We start from the raw sequence: 18354 nt of genomic DNA on the forward strand, positions 1-18354 counted from the left end.
GCTACTCAAACCCGAATCTAAATCATTTATATATATTATAAACAACAGAGGTCCCAGGACAGAGCCTTGAGACACTCCACTTAGAACAATTTCCCACTCTGACTTGACTCCATTTATACTAACTCTCTGTTTCCTTTGGTATAGCCATGCCCTAATCCAGTTTAATATAGCACCCCCAATACCATGAGCCTCTATCTTTTTAATCAGTCTTTCATGTGGCACTGTATCAAAAGCTTTGCTAAAGTCAAGGTACACAACATCACAATCCTTACCACTATCAACTGCCTCAACTATGCTAGAATAAAAAGATAACAAATTTGTTAAACATGAACGGCCATTTATAAAACCATGTTGCGACTCAATTACTAATTTATGTTTTTCAAGATGAAGACGAATTTTATTTGCTATTATTGATTCGAGTAACTTTCCCACAATAGATGTTAGGCTAATTGGCCGATAGTTTGACGCAAGTGATCTATCTCCTTTCTTAAAAATTGGTACCACATTAGCTACCTTCCATGACTTTCCACTCTGCCTGACTCTATTGATTTATTAAATATGGTAGACAGTGGCTCGGAAAGCTCCTCTTTGCATTCTTTAAGCACCCTGGCAAACACTTCATCCGGCCCTGGGGATTTGTTTAAGAACAAAGGCAACTGCAGAAGGCCTATTGGCCCATACGAGTGCTGTGTTGAGGACGAGTGCTGTGTTGAACCTGTTGTTCAACGAGGTGGCAAAGACAAAGTAACGAAGAGCATTAAAGCGCAGGTCCCTCAAACTGCTCGAAAGGAAAAAGGAGGATCGAAGCGAATTTTGGTTGTGGGAGATTCCCAGGTGAGGTATTTAGACAGAACGTTTTGTGCCAGAGTCCACTCTGCCTGACTCTATTGATTTATTAAATATGGTAGACAGTGGCTCGGAAAGCTCCTCTTTGCATTCTTTAAGCACCCTGGCAAACACTTCATCCGGCCCTGGGGATTTGTTTAAGAACATAAGAACAAAGGCAACTGCAGAAGGCCTATTGGCCCATACGAGTGCTGTGTTGAACCTGTTGTTCAACGAGGTGGCAAAGACAAAGTAACGAGGAGCATTAAAGCGCAGGTCCCTCAAACTGCTCGAAAGGAAAAGGGAGGATCGAAGCGAATTTTGGTTGTGGGAGATTCCCAGGTGAGGTATTTAGACAGAACGTTTTGTGCCAGAGATAGGGGGAACAGATTAAGGGTTTGCTACCCGGGAGCTGGAATTGGTGATATTGTTGGAAACATGAATGATATTATGACAGGAAATGGGAACAAACCCATTATTTATATTAGTGCAGGGGGTAATGATGTTGGACGAGTTGGAGTGAAGAACTAATACAGAGATTCAGGATAGCCATTGAATTAGTTAGGAGCAAGGGAGGAATCCCGATCATATGTGGCATTCTTCCAAGAAAGGAAGAAAGGAAAAACGTCTTCCACAATAGACGTTAGGCTAATTGGTCGATAGTTAGACGCAAGTGATCTATCTCCTTTCTTAAAAAATGGTATCACATTAGCAACTTTCCAAAACTCTGGCACTCTGCCTGACTCTATTGATTTATTAAATATGGTTGACAGTTGGTCACAAAGTTCCTCTTTGCATTCTTTAAGCACCCTGGCAAACGCTTCATCCGGCCCTGGGGATTTGTTTGGTTTGAGTTTTACTATTTGTTTAAGAACATCCTCCCTGGTAACTGCTAAACTCGTCAACCTGTCCTCATCCCCACCCACATAGACTTGTTCGGCTGAAGGCATATTGTTAAGTTCCTCTTTAGTAAATACAGATACAAAATATTTATTAAAAATACTACTCATCTCTTCATCACTATCTGTTATTTGACCTGTCTCAGATTTTAATGGACCTATCCTTTCCCTAGTCTTAGTACGATATAACTGAAAAAACCCTTAAGGATTTGTCTTTGCTTGCCCTGCTATGCGAACTTCATAGTTTCTTTTTGCTTTCCTTATCTCTTTTTTAACATTTCTAACCAGTTGTACGAATTCCTGTTCTAAAGTGACCTCCCCATTTTTAATCCTTTTGTACCAAGCTCTCTTTTTACCTATAAGGTTCTTCAAATTCTTTGTTATCCACTTTGGGTCATTAGTATTCGATCTATTCAATTTGTCTAGTATACTACGTTCCTGTGCTTTGTTTAGAATGTTCTTAAATAAGTTATATATTGAATCCACATCGAAATCCCCATTTACGTCACCTATCGCTGGGTTCATGTCTCGCTCCAAGACCGGCCCCCACCCCATACCCAAGACTTTCCAATCAATTTGACCCAAAGAATTTCTTAGGCTATTAAAATCAGCTTTTCGAAAATCTGGCACTTTAACAGAATTTTCTCCTACAGGTCTATTCCATTCTATGCTAAATCTGATTTCTTTGTGATCACTGTTCCCTAGCTCACTCCCTATTTCGATGTCATTAATTTGTGTTTCCCTGTTAGTTAACACTAAATCTAAAATATTATTTTCCCGTGTTGGTTCCTTAATGTGTTGCGTAAGAAAGCAATCGTCAATTAATTCTAGAAAATCTTCTGCTTCACTATTCCCTGTTTTGTTCAACCAGTTTATTCCACTAAAATTAAAGTCACCCATGACGTAAATACTGTTAGATCTAGATGCCCTAGATATTTCATCCCATAGATTCTTTGCTTCCATTCTGTCTAAATTTGGTGGCGTATATATAACTCCTATTATACTATTATTTGCTTTTTCGTATAATTCTATCCAAATAGTTTCTGAGTGTGGCTCAGTTTTGATTCCCTCTTTGAGACTACATTTCAAATTGTCCCTAACATATATGGCTACTCCCCCTCCTCGTCTAATATATCTATCTGTGTGAAATAGTTTAAATCCATTTATTTGATATTCAGCTAATAGTTCTCTATTTTCTACATTCATCCACGTTTCGGTAAGTGCAATAATATCTATTTTTTCTGTGCAGACAAGAGCATTTAATTCGTTAATTTTATTTCTTAGACTTCTACTGTTAGTGTAATATACCCTAAGTGAATTGTTATTTTGAGGCCCTTCTCTTTCCCTGATCATTTTGCCAATTCCTTTCTCCCACAAACACATACCTATATTATCTCCTTCCTCCAAATCAATTCCCATACCTCTATCTACTAACAGTTTAAATCCAAACAAACACCTGTAACCACTTTTTCCAACGAGTTCGCAACAGCAACAACCCCAGCTCTCGATAGATGCACCCCATCACGAGCATACATATCATTTCTTCCATAGAAGTGTTCCCAGTTGTCTATGAAAGATATTGCATTTGATTTGCAATATCTTTCCAGTTGGCAATTGACACCAAGTGCCCTTGACATCCATTCATTTCCCACTCCCTTTCTTGGAAGAATGCCACATATGATCGGGATTCCTCCCTTGCTCCTAACTAATTCAGTGGCTGTCCTAAATCTCTGTATTAGTTCCTCACTCCTAACTCGCCCAACAAAGCCGTTGTTAAATGGCCGTTCATGTTTAACAAATTTGCTAACTTTTTATTCCAGCAGGCAGTTGATAGTGATGTTGAGGCAGTTGATAGTGATGTTGTGTACCTTGACTTTAGCAAAGCTTTTGATACAGTGCCACATGACACTGCCTGAAGTCTCCAAAGGAATTTGTTGACTTACTACGGGGCACACGGGCCACAGGGATAAGAGCCTCGTTTGACTTAGAATCGCTGTTTACCAACGTGCCTGTGGACGAGACAATCGGGATGATAGCCGACAGAGTGTATCGTGATCCAGCCTGTACTCCTCTTGACATACCCGAAAATATCCTAAGGAAACTACTCCAAGCTTGTACTAAAGAGGCACCCTTCTTGAGCCCGGATGGGCACATGTATAAGCAAGTAGATGGGGTCGCCATGGGTTCTCCCCTAGGTGTCCTGTGTGCAAACTTCTACATGGGTACCATCGAGCAAAAAGTCTTAGTCGACATGAACTTGAAACCGGCCATATACTGCAGGTATGTTGACGACATTTTTACACAGGTACCTGATGTCAGACATCTGCAGGAGCTGAAGGAGGCCTTTGAGAAGAGTTCCGTGCTGCGTTTCACTTACGAGATGGAAAAAGATGGGAAGCTGCCCTTTCTAGATGTAACAGTCATGGAAAAGAGCGGAGGTTTCCACACTGCAGTCTACACTAAGGAAACAAACATAGGAATGTGCCTAAATGCCAACAGCGACTGCCCAGACAGGTACAAGAGGAGTGTTGTTAACGCATATGTCGACCGTGCTCTAAGCCACAGCTCAGAATGGAAGCAAGTCGACGAAGAACTCTGTAGGGTAAGGCAGGTCCTAGTCAACAACGGCTTCTCCAATGGTTTCGTCGAAGACATCATAAGAAGGAAAATGAAACGCCATGCAACCTCTGAAGAGACAAATAACACAACACCTATACCCCCTATTAGACTATTTTACAGGAACTTCTTTTCCACAGCTCATAAAACAGAGTAAAGGGTCCTGAAAGATATTGTTAATAGAAACGTTATCCCTACAGACAAAAATCAGAGGATACAACTGACGGTTTACTATAAAACCAGAAAAACGGCCAGCCTACTCATGAGAAACTCTCCAGACACAAAGCAGAACGCTTTAAAAGAGACCAACGTCGTCTATGCCTTCAAATGCCCACTTGGGGACTGTAAGCTCCAAAAAACCCAGTATATAGGCAAGACAACAACATCTCTTTCTAGGCGTTTAACGATGCATAAACAACAGGGCTCCATTAAGGAACATATAATCTCTTCCCACAACCAAACCATCGCCAGAGAACTCCTAGTAAACAACACAGAAATCATAGATAGATACAGCGATAGCAGGCGTCTTGATGTTTGCGAGGCAATACACATTAAGAAGTCAACACCAGCAATCAACAGCCAATTAATGCACAACTATATTCTACCCACCTCAAGACTCCGCTCCAATATAGAAGCATCAAGAAATATGGACCAATAGGCTTTCTACAATCACTTCCATTTCAATACCCATTGTTTCGTGTTCTGTCTTGTGTTTATGAAATTAATACCCTATTAATGCCACCTCTTGTTCTGTCTTGTGTTGATGAAATTAATATACATATATATATATATATATATATATATATATATATATATATATATATATATATATATATATATATTTAAATTACCATTTTATGGCTGTATTAGCTTTTCTGTAAGGAGTCGTTTGAGGAGACTATTGCAGCAGTGTTATCCTCAAGTAGACTTTAGATTTATTTTTGTCAACACAAATACCATAGGCTCTTATTTTAAATTTAAAGATAAAGTGCCTATCCCCTTGTGCTCAAATGTCGTATATATGTATAATTGTTCCAGCTGTAATGCTGGATATGTCGGGAGTTCCATTCGGAACTTTAAGATTAGGATACTTGAGCACCGGGGATTATCTTTTAGGACTGGATTACCATTGTCTAAACCAGCATTTTCGGAGATTAGAAACCATTGTTATGAGTTTGATCATTCTCTGCTGGAATCTGATTTTAAAATTCTGGACACTTGTATGAATGGCCAGTCAGATTTGAGAGTAATGGAATCCTTATATATAAAGGAACTGCGGCCTCTGTTAAATAGCAACCTTTCAGCTGTCCAATTGTACACTGTATAGTGCACAGTAGGCCCTGTAATTTGATTTTTAGTTTATTTTGGTAGTTTAATTTTGTTTAGTTTACCATGTCTTTGCCCTTTCTTACTTATTTCAAGTCTTAACATTGTACATTAATATTATCTTCTATGTAGGATATATAATACATTTTTTGGTATTTAATTTTATTTAATATTTGAGTTTTTTATAAGATTTTGGTTAGTACTTTATAATTGTCGTTTATTCTGTTTGTATTTTACATACATTTTTTGTAGATTTGTAGACATTATATAAATATTTGTTATAGTGTTTAGTATCTATGTGTTAGGTATCAAGTTTCACTTCTGATCACTTCACGTAAGTTTAATAGAATGGTTTGTTTTAGTAGTTATGAATTTCATCTTGTAGTTTAATGGATTTTAAATTAGTTTTAATATATGTGACAGTTAATAAGTTTTATTTGTATTGATCACTTTAAGTGCGCTTAAGTGTTTTGTTTTTTAAGCATTTTCCTTTCTTTGATAGGCAATTATATTCAGTATGAGTTCTTTGTTTACCAGCTATTTGATTGTGATTTCTGTTTTTTTCTTTTAGATCTGATGATGAATACGAGAAGTATTCGAAACGTTATGTTTTTTAAAGTAAAGATTCTGATACAAGATGTTCAGTATATCCCTGGTTTTCCTATTCATCTTAAAATATATATATATATATATATATATATATATATATATATATATATATATATATATATATATATATATATATTTTGCGCGTCTCGTAAAACTTATTACATTTTCAAAGACTTTTGTTTACACACACACACAGCTATAACTGAATAGAGCTTAAACATCTTCGATTTTTTATATCTGCATTTGGGTGAGGTGATATGTTACAACAGTTTTGAATGAAGTGAAAACAAACTTTCAACACAAGCCAGAACACGAGACAATGGGTATTGAAGGTAAGAATGTAAGTAATTGCAGAGGGCCTATTGGCCCATATTTCTTGATGCTTCTATATTGGAGTGGAGTCTTGAAGTCGGTAGAATATAGTTGTGCATTAATTGGCTGTTGATTGCTGGTGTTGACTTCCTGCATGATGTGTAGTGCCTGGCAGATGTCAAGCTGCCTGCTATCGCTGTATCTATCGATGATTTCTGTGTTGTTTGCTAAGATTTCTCTGGTGATCGTTTGGTTGTGGGAAGAGATTATATGTTCCTTTATGGAGCCCTGTTGCTTATGCATCGTTATTTGCCTGGAAAGAGATGTTGTTGTCTTGCCTATATACTGAGTTTTTTGAGGCTTACAGTCCCCAAGAGGGCATTTGAAGGCATGGACGACGTTGGTCTCTTTTAAAGCGTTCTCCTTTGTGTCTGGAGAGTTTCTCATGAGTAGGCTGGCCGTTTTCTTGGTTTTATAGCAAATCGTCAGTTGTATCTTCTGATTTTTGCCTGTAGGCATAACGTTTCTATTAACAATATCTTTCAGGACCCTTTCCTCCGTTTTATGAGCTGTGGAAAAGAAGGTAATGTAAAATAGTCTAATAGGGGGTATAGGTGTTATATGTTAGTTGTCATGTTAGTTGTCTCTTCAGAGGTTGCATGGCATTTCACTTTCCTTCTTATGATGTCTTCAACGAAACCATTGGAGAAGCCGTTGTTGACTAGGACCTGCCTTACCCTACAGAGTTCTTCATCGACTTGCTTCCATCCTGAGCTGTGGCTGAGAGCACGGTCGACATAAGCGTTAACAACACTCCTCTTGTACCTGTCTGGGCAGTCACTGTTGGCATTTAGGCACATTCCTATGTTTGTTTCCTTAGTGTGGACTGCAGTGTGGAAACCACCGCTCCTTTCCATGACTGTTACATCTAGAAAGGGCAGCTTCCCATCCTTCTCCATCTCGTAAGTGAAACGCAACACAGTATTCTGCTCAAATGCCTCCTTCAGCTCCTGCAGATGTCTGACATCAGGTACCTGTGTAAAAATGTCGTCAACATACCTGCAGTATATGGCCGGTTTCAAGTTCATGCCGACTAAGACTTTTTGCTCTATGGTACCCATGTAGAAGTTCGCAAACAGGACACCTAGGGGAGAACCCATGGCGACCCCATCTACTTGCTTATACATGTGCCCATCTGGGCTCAAGAAGGGTGCCTCTTTAGTACAAGCTTGGAGTAGTTTCCTTAGAATGTTTTCTGGTATGTCAAGAGGAGTACAGGCCGTATCACGATACACTCTGTCCGCTATCATCCCGATTGTTTCATCCTCAGGTACGTTGGTAAACAGTGATTCTACGTCCAACGAGGCTCTTATCCCTGAGGCCCATGTTCCCCGCAGTAAGTCAACAAATTCCTTTGCAGACTTCAGGCTGAAGGCGCAAGGGACATAAGGAGTCAGCAAGCCATTGAGTCGTTTCGCCAATCTGTATGTGGGTGTGGGTATCTGGCTGATGATTGACCGAAGTGGGTTTCCAGGCTTATGTGTCTTGACATTTCCATTCGTGTATCCAGGTTTATATTTCCCAATAATCTTTGGCAGGTGGAGTTCGGATTTCTTGGCGTTCACAGTTTCCATCAATTTGTTGACCTTTGCTTTCAATTCGGCTGTAGTGTTCTTCGTTACCCGTTGGAATTTAGTTTGGTCAGAGAGTATGAGGTTTATTTTCGCCAGATATTCGTCTTTTTTAAGAATGACGTATATTGGCGACTTGTCACCTCTCCTGACAACTATCTCCTTGTTCTCACGAAGGCTCTTAGCTGCCGCTTTGAGCTCGGGGGACAGTATGGTGCTTCTGTAGTTGCCTCGATTCTTTCCTCCTTCCGCAATAAGTTCTGCTTGTAAGGTGTCTTTGGTGGTGACCTTCTATTGTGCCTCGAGGTCGAATATGTCGTCCAACAGAATCTCCAACTCCACTTCCCGGGCCATCTCACTTAGTCTGGACATAACGTGACAGTTTATACCCAGATTTAGGAGAGTGACTCAGAGAGGTTGATTCCTGCAAGGTTCAGGAAGCCGTCTCTTGGTCGCGGAATTGCCATAGGTCCTCCATATAACGTTGTTAGTTTCTTGATTATCCTTGTTTCAGTGCTGAGGTGATGTCGGTCTGAGGTGACGCACGACCCAGCAGCAAGGAATCAAGCCTTCACGATAAAATATCGCCAAGATCTGATTCGTAGTCAGATATACAAGGCAGAAAATGAAATCAAAGACAACAAAACGCAACTACTTCATGCTACAAACGAATGGAGAAACAGCAACATCGACGAAAGTCTCCGTACTCGCATCGAGCAACACCTCGACATCCTCACAGACTGACATCACCTCAGCAAATTAACGTATTCCGGCGAAATTAACGTATTCCAGTGTTACGGACCCGAGTCCAGCGTCGGAGCATGGAGCAGTGACGACAATGCCATCTGTGAGTCCGCTCCCGAAACCCACTCCAAATGGACGACGCCATCTAGTGGTGACAGGATAGGCCAGCAATAAGTGTTGGATTCCTGTCCTAGTCAGCTCATGACGTAGCCGCTGCTGACCTCTGGTGAGGTGGTGCTGAGACAGTGAATGCCATCTATGGAGTGAAGAGGTGGACGTTTCTGTCTAAGCTTGTGAGTGAAGCGTCCCAGTATTAATGACGTGTCTGATTGCAGAGTCGACCTGGGACTGCTGTGTTGGACGATGGATCAGTCTACCCAAGGCAGCCAAGGTCTCTTCACGAGTCTGCTTTGAAGAAGCTGTGAGCCACCCCCGGACGAACTCTGTTGAGAGTGTAATAGCCTGCCTGAGGTGTGGCAGTGTCGGGAATCGCCTTATCCGGGGCTGGCTGGTGGAAGAGACTAGCCACTGTGGTGTTGTATGAGGAGAGTGACCAGCGAGTCACACGAGGCTCCTGGCTAGGGCACGCAACCCTAAGTATCGGTCGTGGAGTGGCCTACACAGCGGAGCTGATCGGTACCTGCCAGCTACAGGCTGGATTGTGGTTGAAGGCCTCCACGACAAAGCACCCAGTGGGACTGTGATTTGGCTGGCCTGTGGCCAGGGTAGATTCGTCATAGAGTTATCGTGGATGCATCGTGAACCACGGAAGCAGAGACCAGGGCTACCTAGAGGAAGCATCGCAGAGTGTTGAGTGTCTTCAGAGAGGGAGACCTCACTGTACATTGTGTAGTTATAATTCCCTTTTATGACTTTCAATTATGGTGGTGGAAATATATATAAATTGGAATATTTGTATCCCTTCCCCTTTAGCTTTGACTTGCATTACGGAACACACCCCTTGAAAGCCTCTACTAACTTGGGGCCGGATTCCCAAACTCTACTACCATCAGAGAAGAACCCGGTTGCGTCCCAGTAGGGCCGTAACATCCAGACCCAAGGTGGAAGATAGCATTCCCCACCACAGTACAGTACTACAAGGAGCAACAAACAATTAGTGTCCAATTGGCAAAGTCTAAAGGTAATACGACTTTGTCTACTGCACAAATTATCATCCAGAATATGAGGGCCAAGATCCATACCCTTGGGTTGTTTGACCAAGGGTCCCAGAGAACATATGTCACTAAAAAGTTGGCGGATGAACTACAATTCAGGCCTGTAACACAGATGACAGTCAACATCTCAGGGTTTCTAACAGATACAGGACCTCAAGTCTACCAGGTAGTACAACCATCAGTATGTTTAGGCAATTACGTCTGTCAAGTACAAGCCATTGTGGTGGACAAAATTCCAGCAGACCTACATGTACAAGGTCTGGCTGGGAGCAACTGCCAAATTCCTGAGAAATAGAGGAATAAAATTGGAAGATAATATTAAGTCTGACCTCACCAACACCAATATACTTTTAGGTACAGACTACTACCATCGATTCATCGGTAGCCCTACTAAATATCAGGGCATAACCATGCTAAATTCAGCAGGAGGCAAATTAAACGCAGGTCCAGTATTAAGCCTGAGGAGACCTATGCCTGTAGACAATACCAGTAGAAATCTAAATTTGTCAGCTGATTATACAACTCCAGTAGCATTATATTAAGGAGATTACAGCTGACTATAGCAACAGTGGTTGATCTTAATATCATCATTTAAAGCTAAAGATGAGTTCATGAGGCCTCAGTGGCAAATCAGTGAACAGCAGCCTAATCAGCTACAAGTCACTGCGACCAATGTCACTGAACCCACTGCAGTCTCAGAACCATACTTGACTTTAATGATGGACTATTCAATCTTCTGAATCAATTACTAAATTAAACCCCAATAAATCCAACGACTGATTTTGATACATTTATTATTTAATCGAAATGAATTCCATGGGCCTCAGTGTTTATATATCAGTGACCAGTTACCTGAACAAGTTTTAAGTTATATAACTAATGTCACTGATCTCACTATAGTCCCTGAATCATACTTGCCTGTAGTACTTGATCACATTCAGTCCTCTGGGTTAAATAATATGTAATTAGACTAGAATTTTGCTGTTACGGATTCGTCACCCTTGTCACGGGGTAGAGTGGCAGTTCCAGCGCCATCTACGAGCCCGCACCCAAACTGTCCGGTAATCGTACGTTATATGGACAATGCCATCTGGTGGTGGCTATCTAAAACCTGTAAATGGATCAAGATTCCTTCCTTGATCAGCCAGAGGGTTGTTGTGAGTGACCTCTGGTGAGGTGACGCATTAAGACCCGCGCCACCTAGTGTGTGCTACAGAGCACAATGTCAACTCCCCAGTGGGTAGTGGTATTTCCTAGTTTCACCGGTATCGGCAAGGTCATTGATGACGTTTTTGTGTCCACAGAGGTGACGTCTGGGGGGTAGCGGTACTGGAGATGGCATTTCATCTTGGGCAGTCCACAGTCTCCATGCAGGGTCCTGGAAACGACCAAGTATGCCGCCACCGATGAAGCAGTGTGGTAGCTGCAAGTGCTTAAGTGTTGAAAAGGATCGGCGAACCTTTGGGACTGGCTTAGCGAAGAGACTGACGACAGGGAGGTGCCTGTTAAGTAGTGCTGCTAGCTGGTCGCTAGAGACTGCTGCCAGGGGGATCGCTACCCCTGTATTGGTTTGTAACCCAGCTCAGCGTGTGGCTGAGGTACTCTGCCAGCGAGTAGCTGGAGAGCGGTCATTGGGGTACAGGCACCTCATGACACTGTCAGTGGGCTGGCCCACGTATAGGTGAACTCGCTGGTGTTCTTCCCAGTAAGGTTGGATACGCTACTGGACAGTGAAGAAATACTGGAGATTGATGTACTCTGCACGTGAGCACGTTTGATATCCTGAGCGAAAGGATTGTTCATAAGTGTAGAAATAGCCTATCTGTTTTTTATATATTATTTATGGTGACGGTGTACATATATATACTGAACGGTAGTGGAAAGATATTTGTTACGAACCCGATTCCATTGTCGAAGCACGGAGCAGCGACGTCAACGCCATCTGTGAGTCCGCTCCCGAAACCCCCGCAAATTGGAAGACGCCATCTAGTGGTGACAGGATTATACCTTCAAGAGGCACTAGATTCCTGTCTTAGCCAGCTTGAGAGGTAGCTGGTGCTGACCTCTGGTGAGGTGGTGCTTAGAAAATCAGCGCCATCTATTGAAGGAGGAGTTGTATGTCTATGTCAGAGTACGTAAGTGTTGTTTCCTAGTGTCCCAGTGTACTGATGACGTGTCTGTATCCACAGAGTTGACGTAGGGATGCTGTGGTACGAGGACAGTCAGTCTACCCAGGGCAGCCAATGTCTCTACTCCATTCTGCTTTACGGAAGCAGTGAGCAGCCGCCGGACAAGAGCCGCAAGAACTGTGAAGTGTTCTACTGTCTGCCTGTGAAGTGGCAGTGACGGAATTCGGCGTACCCGGGACTGGCTAACGGAAGAGACGACTGATAGTTAAGGTGGTACTGAGGAGTGTAACCAGCGAGTTGCAAGAAGCTCCTGCCCAGGGTTCACTATCCTGGTATTTGTTCGTGAAGAGACCCAGCAGCGCGAGGCTGATGTTCTCTGCCAGCCCCAGGCTGGAGAGTGATTGTGGGCGTGCACGAAGAGCACCTAGTGAGACTGTGTTTTGGCTGGCCTGTGGCTAGGGTAGACTCGTTGGTGTTTCCCAGTACTGGTTGAGGATGGTACTGTGTTGAGGAAACACGGTAGCTGACAAGACTGGATCGATTGAGCATCGAATAGCGCTTAGTGTCCTAAGGGAGAGACACTTGTGTACATATTAAGTGTAGTAATACTTCTTCTAGGATTATATATGAGGTGATGGAAAAGTGATTATATATGAATATATTGATAATTAATGAAGTGTAGTATTCAATGCACCTCCCCCAGTGTGTTTTACTTGCATTACCGAGCTCACTCCTTGAAAGCCACTACTAACTTGGGGCCAGATATCAGAACTTTAGTTCCACCAGAGAAGAACCCGGTTGCGACACATTGTGGCCGTAACAATATTTAATACATTGACCAAAGGAACAGTGTTTTGTTCATCCCCTCCTTTTTTTATGCACTACATAGTCACTTTCTTGAAAGCATACTACCGACTTGGAGTGGGATACTATCATTTTGGTTATACCATCAAAGAACCCCGTTGCGACCCATACTTGCCGTAACATTTACCGAAAGAGTTAACAGGGAAATTAAATCTCATTATAATTCTAACACCCTCCAACTCGAGTACTGGACATCCGTCCTGTAGGAACAGATGCACAAATGTGTGATTACCAACTACTAACATCAAATTAATCTAATAAGGACGAGTATAGGTGTTCATCTGTTCTAAATAGGACTTCGAATTTTGAGCAACCCCATGAAGAATTATGTCGGAAAACCCGACACCATTTACTAATATTAAATACAAACAATAGGTAGATAATGTTGCTGCTGTTGTGTAAATATATATATATATATATATATATATATATATATATATATATATATATATATTTTATTAAATATGACCGAAAAAGTAAGATTAATAATTCTAACACGAATTTTCTCAATCTTTCGTACATTATGCTTCACTGTTGGAGGTAAATCAAAAATCACTTCTCCAAAATTCATTTTTATTTCTAGTCTGACGCGACACGGGCGCGTTTCGTAAAACTTATTACATTTTCAAAGACTTCACAAATACACAACTGATTAGAACTTGCATTTCCCTGATTTTATATCTACATTTGAGTGAGGTGGGAAGGGTGATGTGGCATTACATTTGAGTGAGGTGGGAAGGATGATGTGGCATTAGAGGATATTAATAGGGTATTAAAAGTATCAACACAAGACAGAACACGAAACAATGGATATTGAATAGAAGTGTTTGTAGAAAGCCTATTGGTCCATATTTCTTGATGCTTCTATATTGGAGCGGAGTCTTGAGGTGGGTAGAATATAGTTGTGCAATAATTGGCTGTTGATTGCTGGTGTTGACTTCTTGATGTGTAGTGCCTCGCAAACGTCAAGCCGCCTGCTATCGCTGTATCTATCGATGATTTCTGTGTTGTTTACTAGGATTTCTCTGGCGATGGTTTGGTTATGGGAAGAGATTATATGTTCCTTAATGGAGCCCTGTTGTTTATGCATCGTTAAACGCCTAGAAAGAGATGTTGTTGTCTTGCCTATATACTGGGTTTTTTGGAGCTTACAGTCCCCAAGTGGGCATTTGAAGGCATAGACGACGTTAGTCTCTTTTAAAGCGTTCTGTTTCGTGTCTGGAGAGTTTCTCATGAGTAGGCTGGCCGTTTTTCTGGTTTTATAGTAAATCGTCAGTTGTATCCTCTGATTTTTGTCTGTAGGGATAACGTTTCTATTAACAATATCTTTCAGGACCCTTTCCTCTGTTTTATGAGCTGTGGAAAAGAAGTTCCTGTAAAATAGTCTAATAGGGGGTATAGGTGTTGTGTTAGTTGTCTCTTCGGAGGTTGCATGGCTTTTCACTTTCCTTCTTATGATGTCTTCGATGAAACCATTGGAGAAGCCGTTATTGACTAGAACCTGCCTTACCCTACAGAGTTCTTCGTCGACTTGCTTCCATTCTGAGCTGTGGCTGAGAGCACGGTCGACGTATGCGTTAACAACACTCCTCTTGTACCTGTCAGGGCAGTCGCTAAAAAAATTACATTTTCAAAGACTTCACAAATACACAACTGATTAGAACTTGCATTTCCCTGATTTTATATCTACATTTGAGTGAGGTGGGAAGGGTGATGTGGCATTACATTTGATATATATATATATATATATATATATATATATATATATATATATATATATATATATATATATATATATATATATATATATATATTATTAAATATGACCGAAAAAGTAAGATTAACAAATATATATATATATATATATATATATATATATATATATATATATATATATATATATATATATATATATATTATTAAATATGACCGAAAAAGTAAGATTAACAAATCTAAAACGAATTTTCTCAATATTTCTTAGGTTTCTTTTCACTGTCGATGGTAATTGAAAAATCAATTCTCCAAAATTCATTTCTATTTCTAGTCTGACTTAGGGAATCAGTCACTGTTGGCATTGAGGCACATTCCTATGTTTGTTTCCTTAGTGTAGACTGCTGTGTGGAAACCTCCGCTCCTTTCCATGACTGTTACATCTAGAAAGGGCAGCTTCCCATCCTTCTCCGTCTCATAAGTAAAACACAACACAGAATTCCGCTCAAATGCCTCCTTCAGCTCCTGCAGATGTCTGACATCAGGTACCCGTGTAAAAATGTCGTCAACATACCTGCAGTATATGGCCGGTTTCAAGTTCATGTCGACTAAGGCCTTTTGTTCGATGGTACACATGTTGAAGTTCGCAAACAGGATACCTAGGGGAGAACCCATGGCGACCCCATCTGCTTGCTTATACATGTGCCCATCCGGGCTCAAGAAGGGTGCCTCTTTAGTACAAGCTTGGAGTAGTTTACTTGACTGCCCAGACAGGTACAAGAGGAGTGTTGTTAACGTTTATGTCGACCGTGCTCTCAGGCACAGCTCAGGATGGAAGCAACTCGATGAAGAACTCTGTAGAGTAAGGCAGGTCTTAGTCAACAACGGCTTCACATATGGTTTCGTTGAAGACATCATAAGAAGGAAGGTGAAATGCCATGCAACCTCTGAAGAGACAACTAATACAACACCTGTACCCCCTATTAGACTATTTTACAGGAACTTCTTTTCCACAGCTCATAAAACGGAGGAAAGGGGTCCTGAAAGATATTGTTAATAGAAACGTTATCCCTACAGACAAAAATCAGAAGATACAATTGACGATTTACAATAAAACTAAGAAAACGGCCAACCTACTCATGAGAAACTCTCCAGACACAAAGCAGAACGCTTTAAAAGAGACCAATGTCGTCTATGCCTTCAAATGCCCACTTGGGGACTGTAAGCCTCAAATAATTCAGTATATAGGCAAGATAACAACATCTCTTTCCAGGCGATTAACGATGCATAAGCAACAGGGGCTCCATTAAGGAACATATAATTTCTTCCCACAACCAGACCATCACCAGAGAAGTCTTAACAAAAAACACGGAAATCATCGATAGACACAGCGATAGCAGGCGGCTTGATATCTGCAAGGTACTACACATTAATTTAAGAAGTCAACACCAGCAATCAACAGCCAATTAATGCACAACTATATTCTACCCACTTCAAGACTCCGCACTAATATAGAAGCATCAAGAAATATGGGCCAATAGGTCCTTTGCAGTTCCATTCTTCCCTTTAACTTACTCTATATTTTACCCATTGTTTCGTGTTCTGTTTTGTGTTGAAAGTTTGTTTTCACCTCATCCAAAACTGTTGTAACATATCACCTCACCCAAATGCAGGTATAAAATGAAAGCTGTTTAAACTCTGTTTAGTGTTTGCAGGTTATAGTTGTGTGTGTGTAAACTAAAGTCTTTGAAAATGTAATATGTTATTACGAACCGCATCCAAGTGTCGCGTCAGACTAGAAATAAAAATGAATTTTGGAGAATTGATTTTTCAATTACCATCGACAGTGAAAAGAAACATAAGAAATATTGAGAAAATTCGTGTTAGAATTATTAATCTTACTTTTTCGGTCATATTTAATAATATATGTCTACAGGAAAGACTGCTACCAAAATATATTAATATATATATATATATATATATATATATATATATATATATATATATATATATATATATATATATATATATATATATGTATATATATATATATATATATATATATATATATATATATATATATATATATATATATATATATATATATATATATATATATATATATGTCGTACCTAATAGCCAGAACGCACTTCTCAGCCTACTATTCAAGGCCCGATTTGCCTAATAAGCCAAGTTTTAATGAATTAATGTTTTTTCGTCTACCTAACCTACCTAACCTAACCTAACCTAGCTTTTTTTGGCTACCTAACCTAACCTTACCTATAAATATAGGTTAGGTTAGGTTAGGTAGGGTTGGTTAGGTTCGGTCATATATCTACGTTAATTTTAATTCCAATAAAAAAAAATTGACCTCATACATAGAGAAAAGGGTTGCTTTATCATTTCATAAGAAAAAAATTATAGTAAATATATTAATTCAGGAAAACTTGGCTTATTAGGCAAATCGGGCCTTGAATAGAAGGCTGAGAAGTGAGTTCTGGCTACTAGGTACGACATATATATATATATATATATATATATATATATATATATATATATATATATATATATATATATATATATATATATATATATATATATATATATATATATATATATATATATATATATATGTCGTACCTAGTAGCCAGAACTCACTTTTCAGCCTACAATGCAAGGCCCAATTTGCCTAATAAGCCAAGTTTTCATGAATTAATTGCTTTTCGACTACCTAACCTACCTAACCTAACCTAACCTAACTTTTTCGGCTACCTAACCTAACCTAACCTATAAAGATAGGTTAGGTTAGGTTAGGTAGGGTTGGTTAGGTTCGGTCATATATCTACGTTAATTTTAACTCCAATAAAAAAAAATTGACCTCTTACATAATGAAATGGGTTGCTTTATCATTTCATAAGAAAAAATTTAGAGAAAATATATTAATTCATGAAAACTTGGCTTATTAGGCAAATCGGGCCTTGCATTGTAGGCTGAAAAGTGAGTTCTGGCTACTAGGTACGACATATATATATATATATATATATATATATATATATATATATATATATATATATATATATATATATATATATATATATATATATATATATGTCGTACCTAGTAGCCAGAATGCACTTCTCAGCCTACTATGCAAGGCCCGATTTGCACAATAAGCCAAGTTTTCATGAATTAATGTTTTTTCGACTACCTAACCTACCTAACCTAACCTAACCTAACTTTTTGGGCTACCTAACCTAAGCTAACCTATAAAGATAGGTTAGGTTAGGTTAGGAAGGGTTGGTTAGGTTCGGTCATATATCTACGTTAATTTTAACTCCAATAAATAAAAATTGACCTCATACATAATGAAATGGGTAGCCTTATCATTTCATAAGAAAAAAATTTGAGAAAATATATTAATTCATGAAAACTTGGCTTATTAGGCAAATCGGGCCTTGCATAGTAGGCATAGAAGTGCGTTCTGGCTACTAGGTACGACATATATATATATAAT

Source organism: Procambarus clarkii, chromosome 65, assembly GCF_040958095.1.
Source record: "Procambarus clarkii isolate CNS0578487 chromosome 65, FALCON_Pclarkii_2.0, whole genome shotgun sequence".
NCBI classification, from domain to species: domain Eukaryota; kingdom Metazoa; phylum Arthropoda; class Malacostraca; order Decapoda; family Cambaridae; genus Procambarus; species Procambarus clarkii.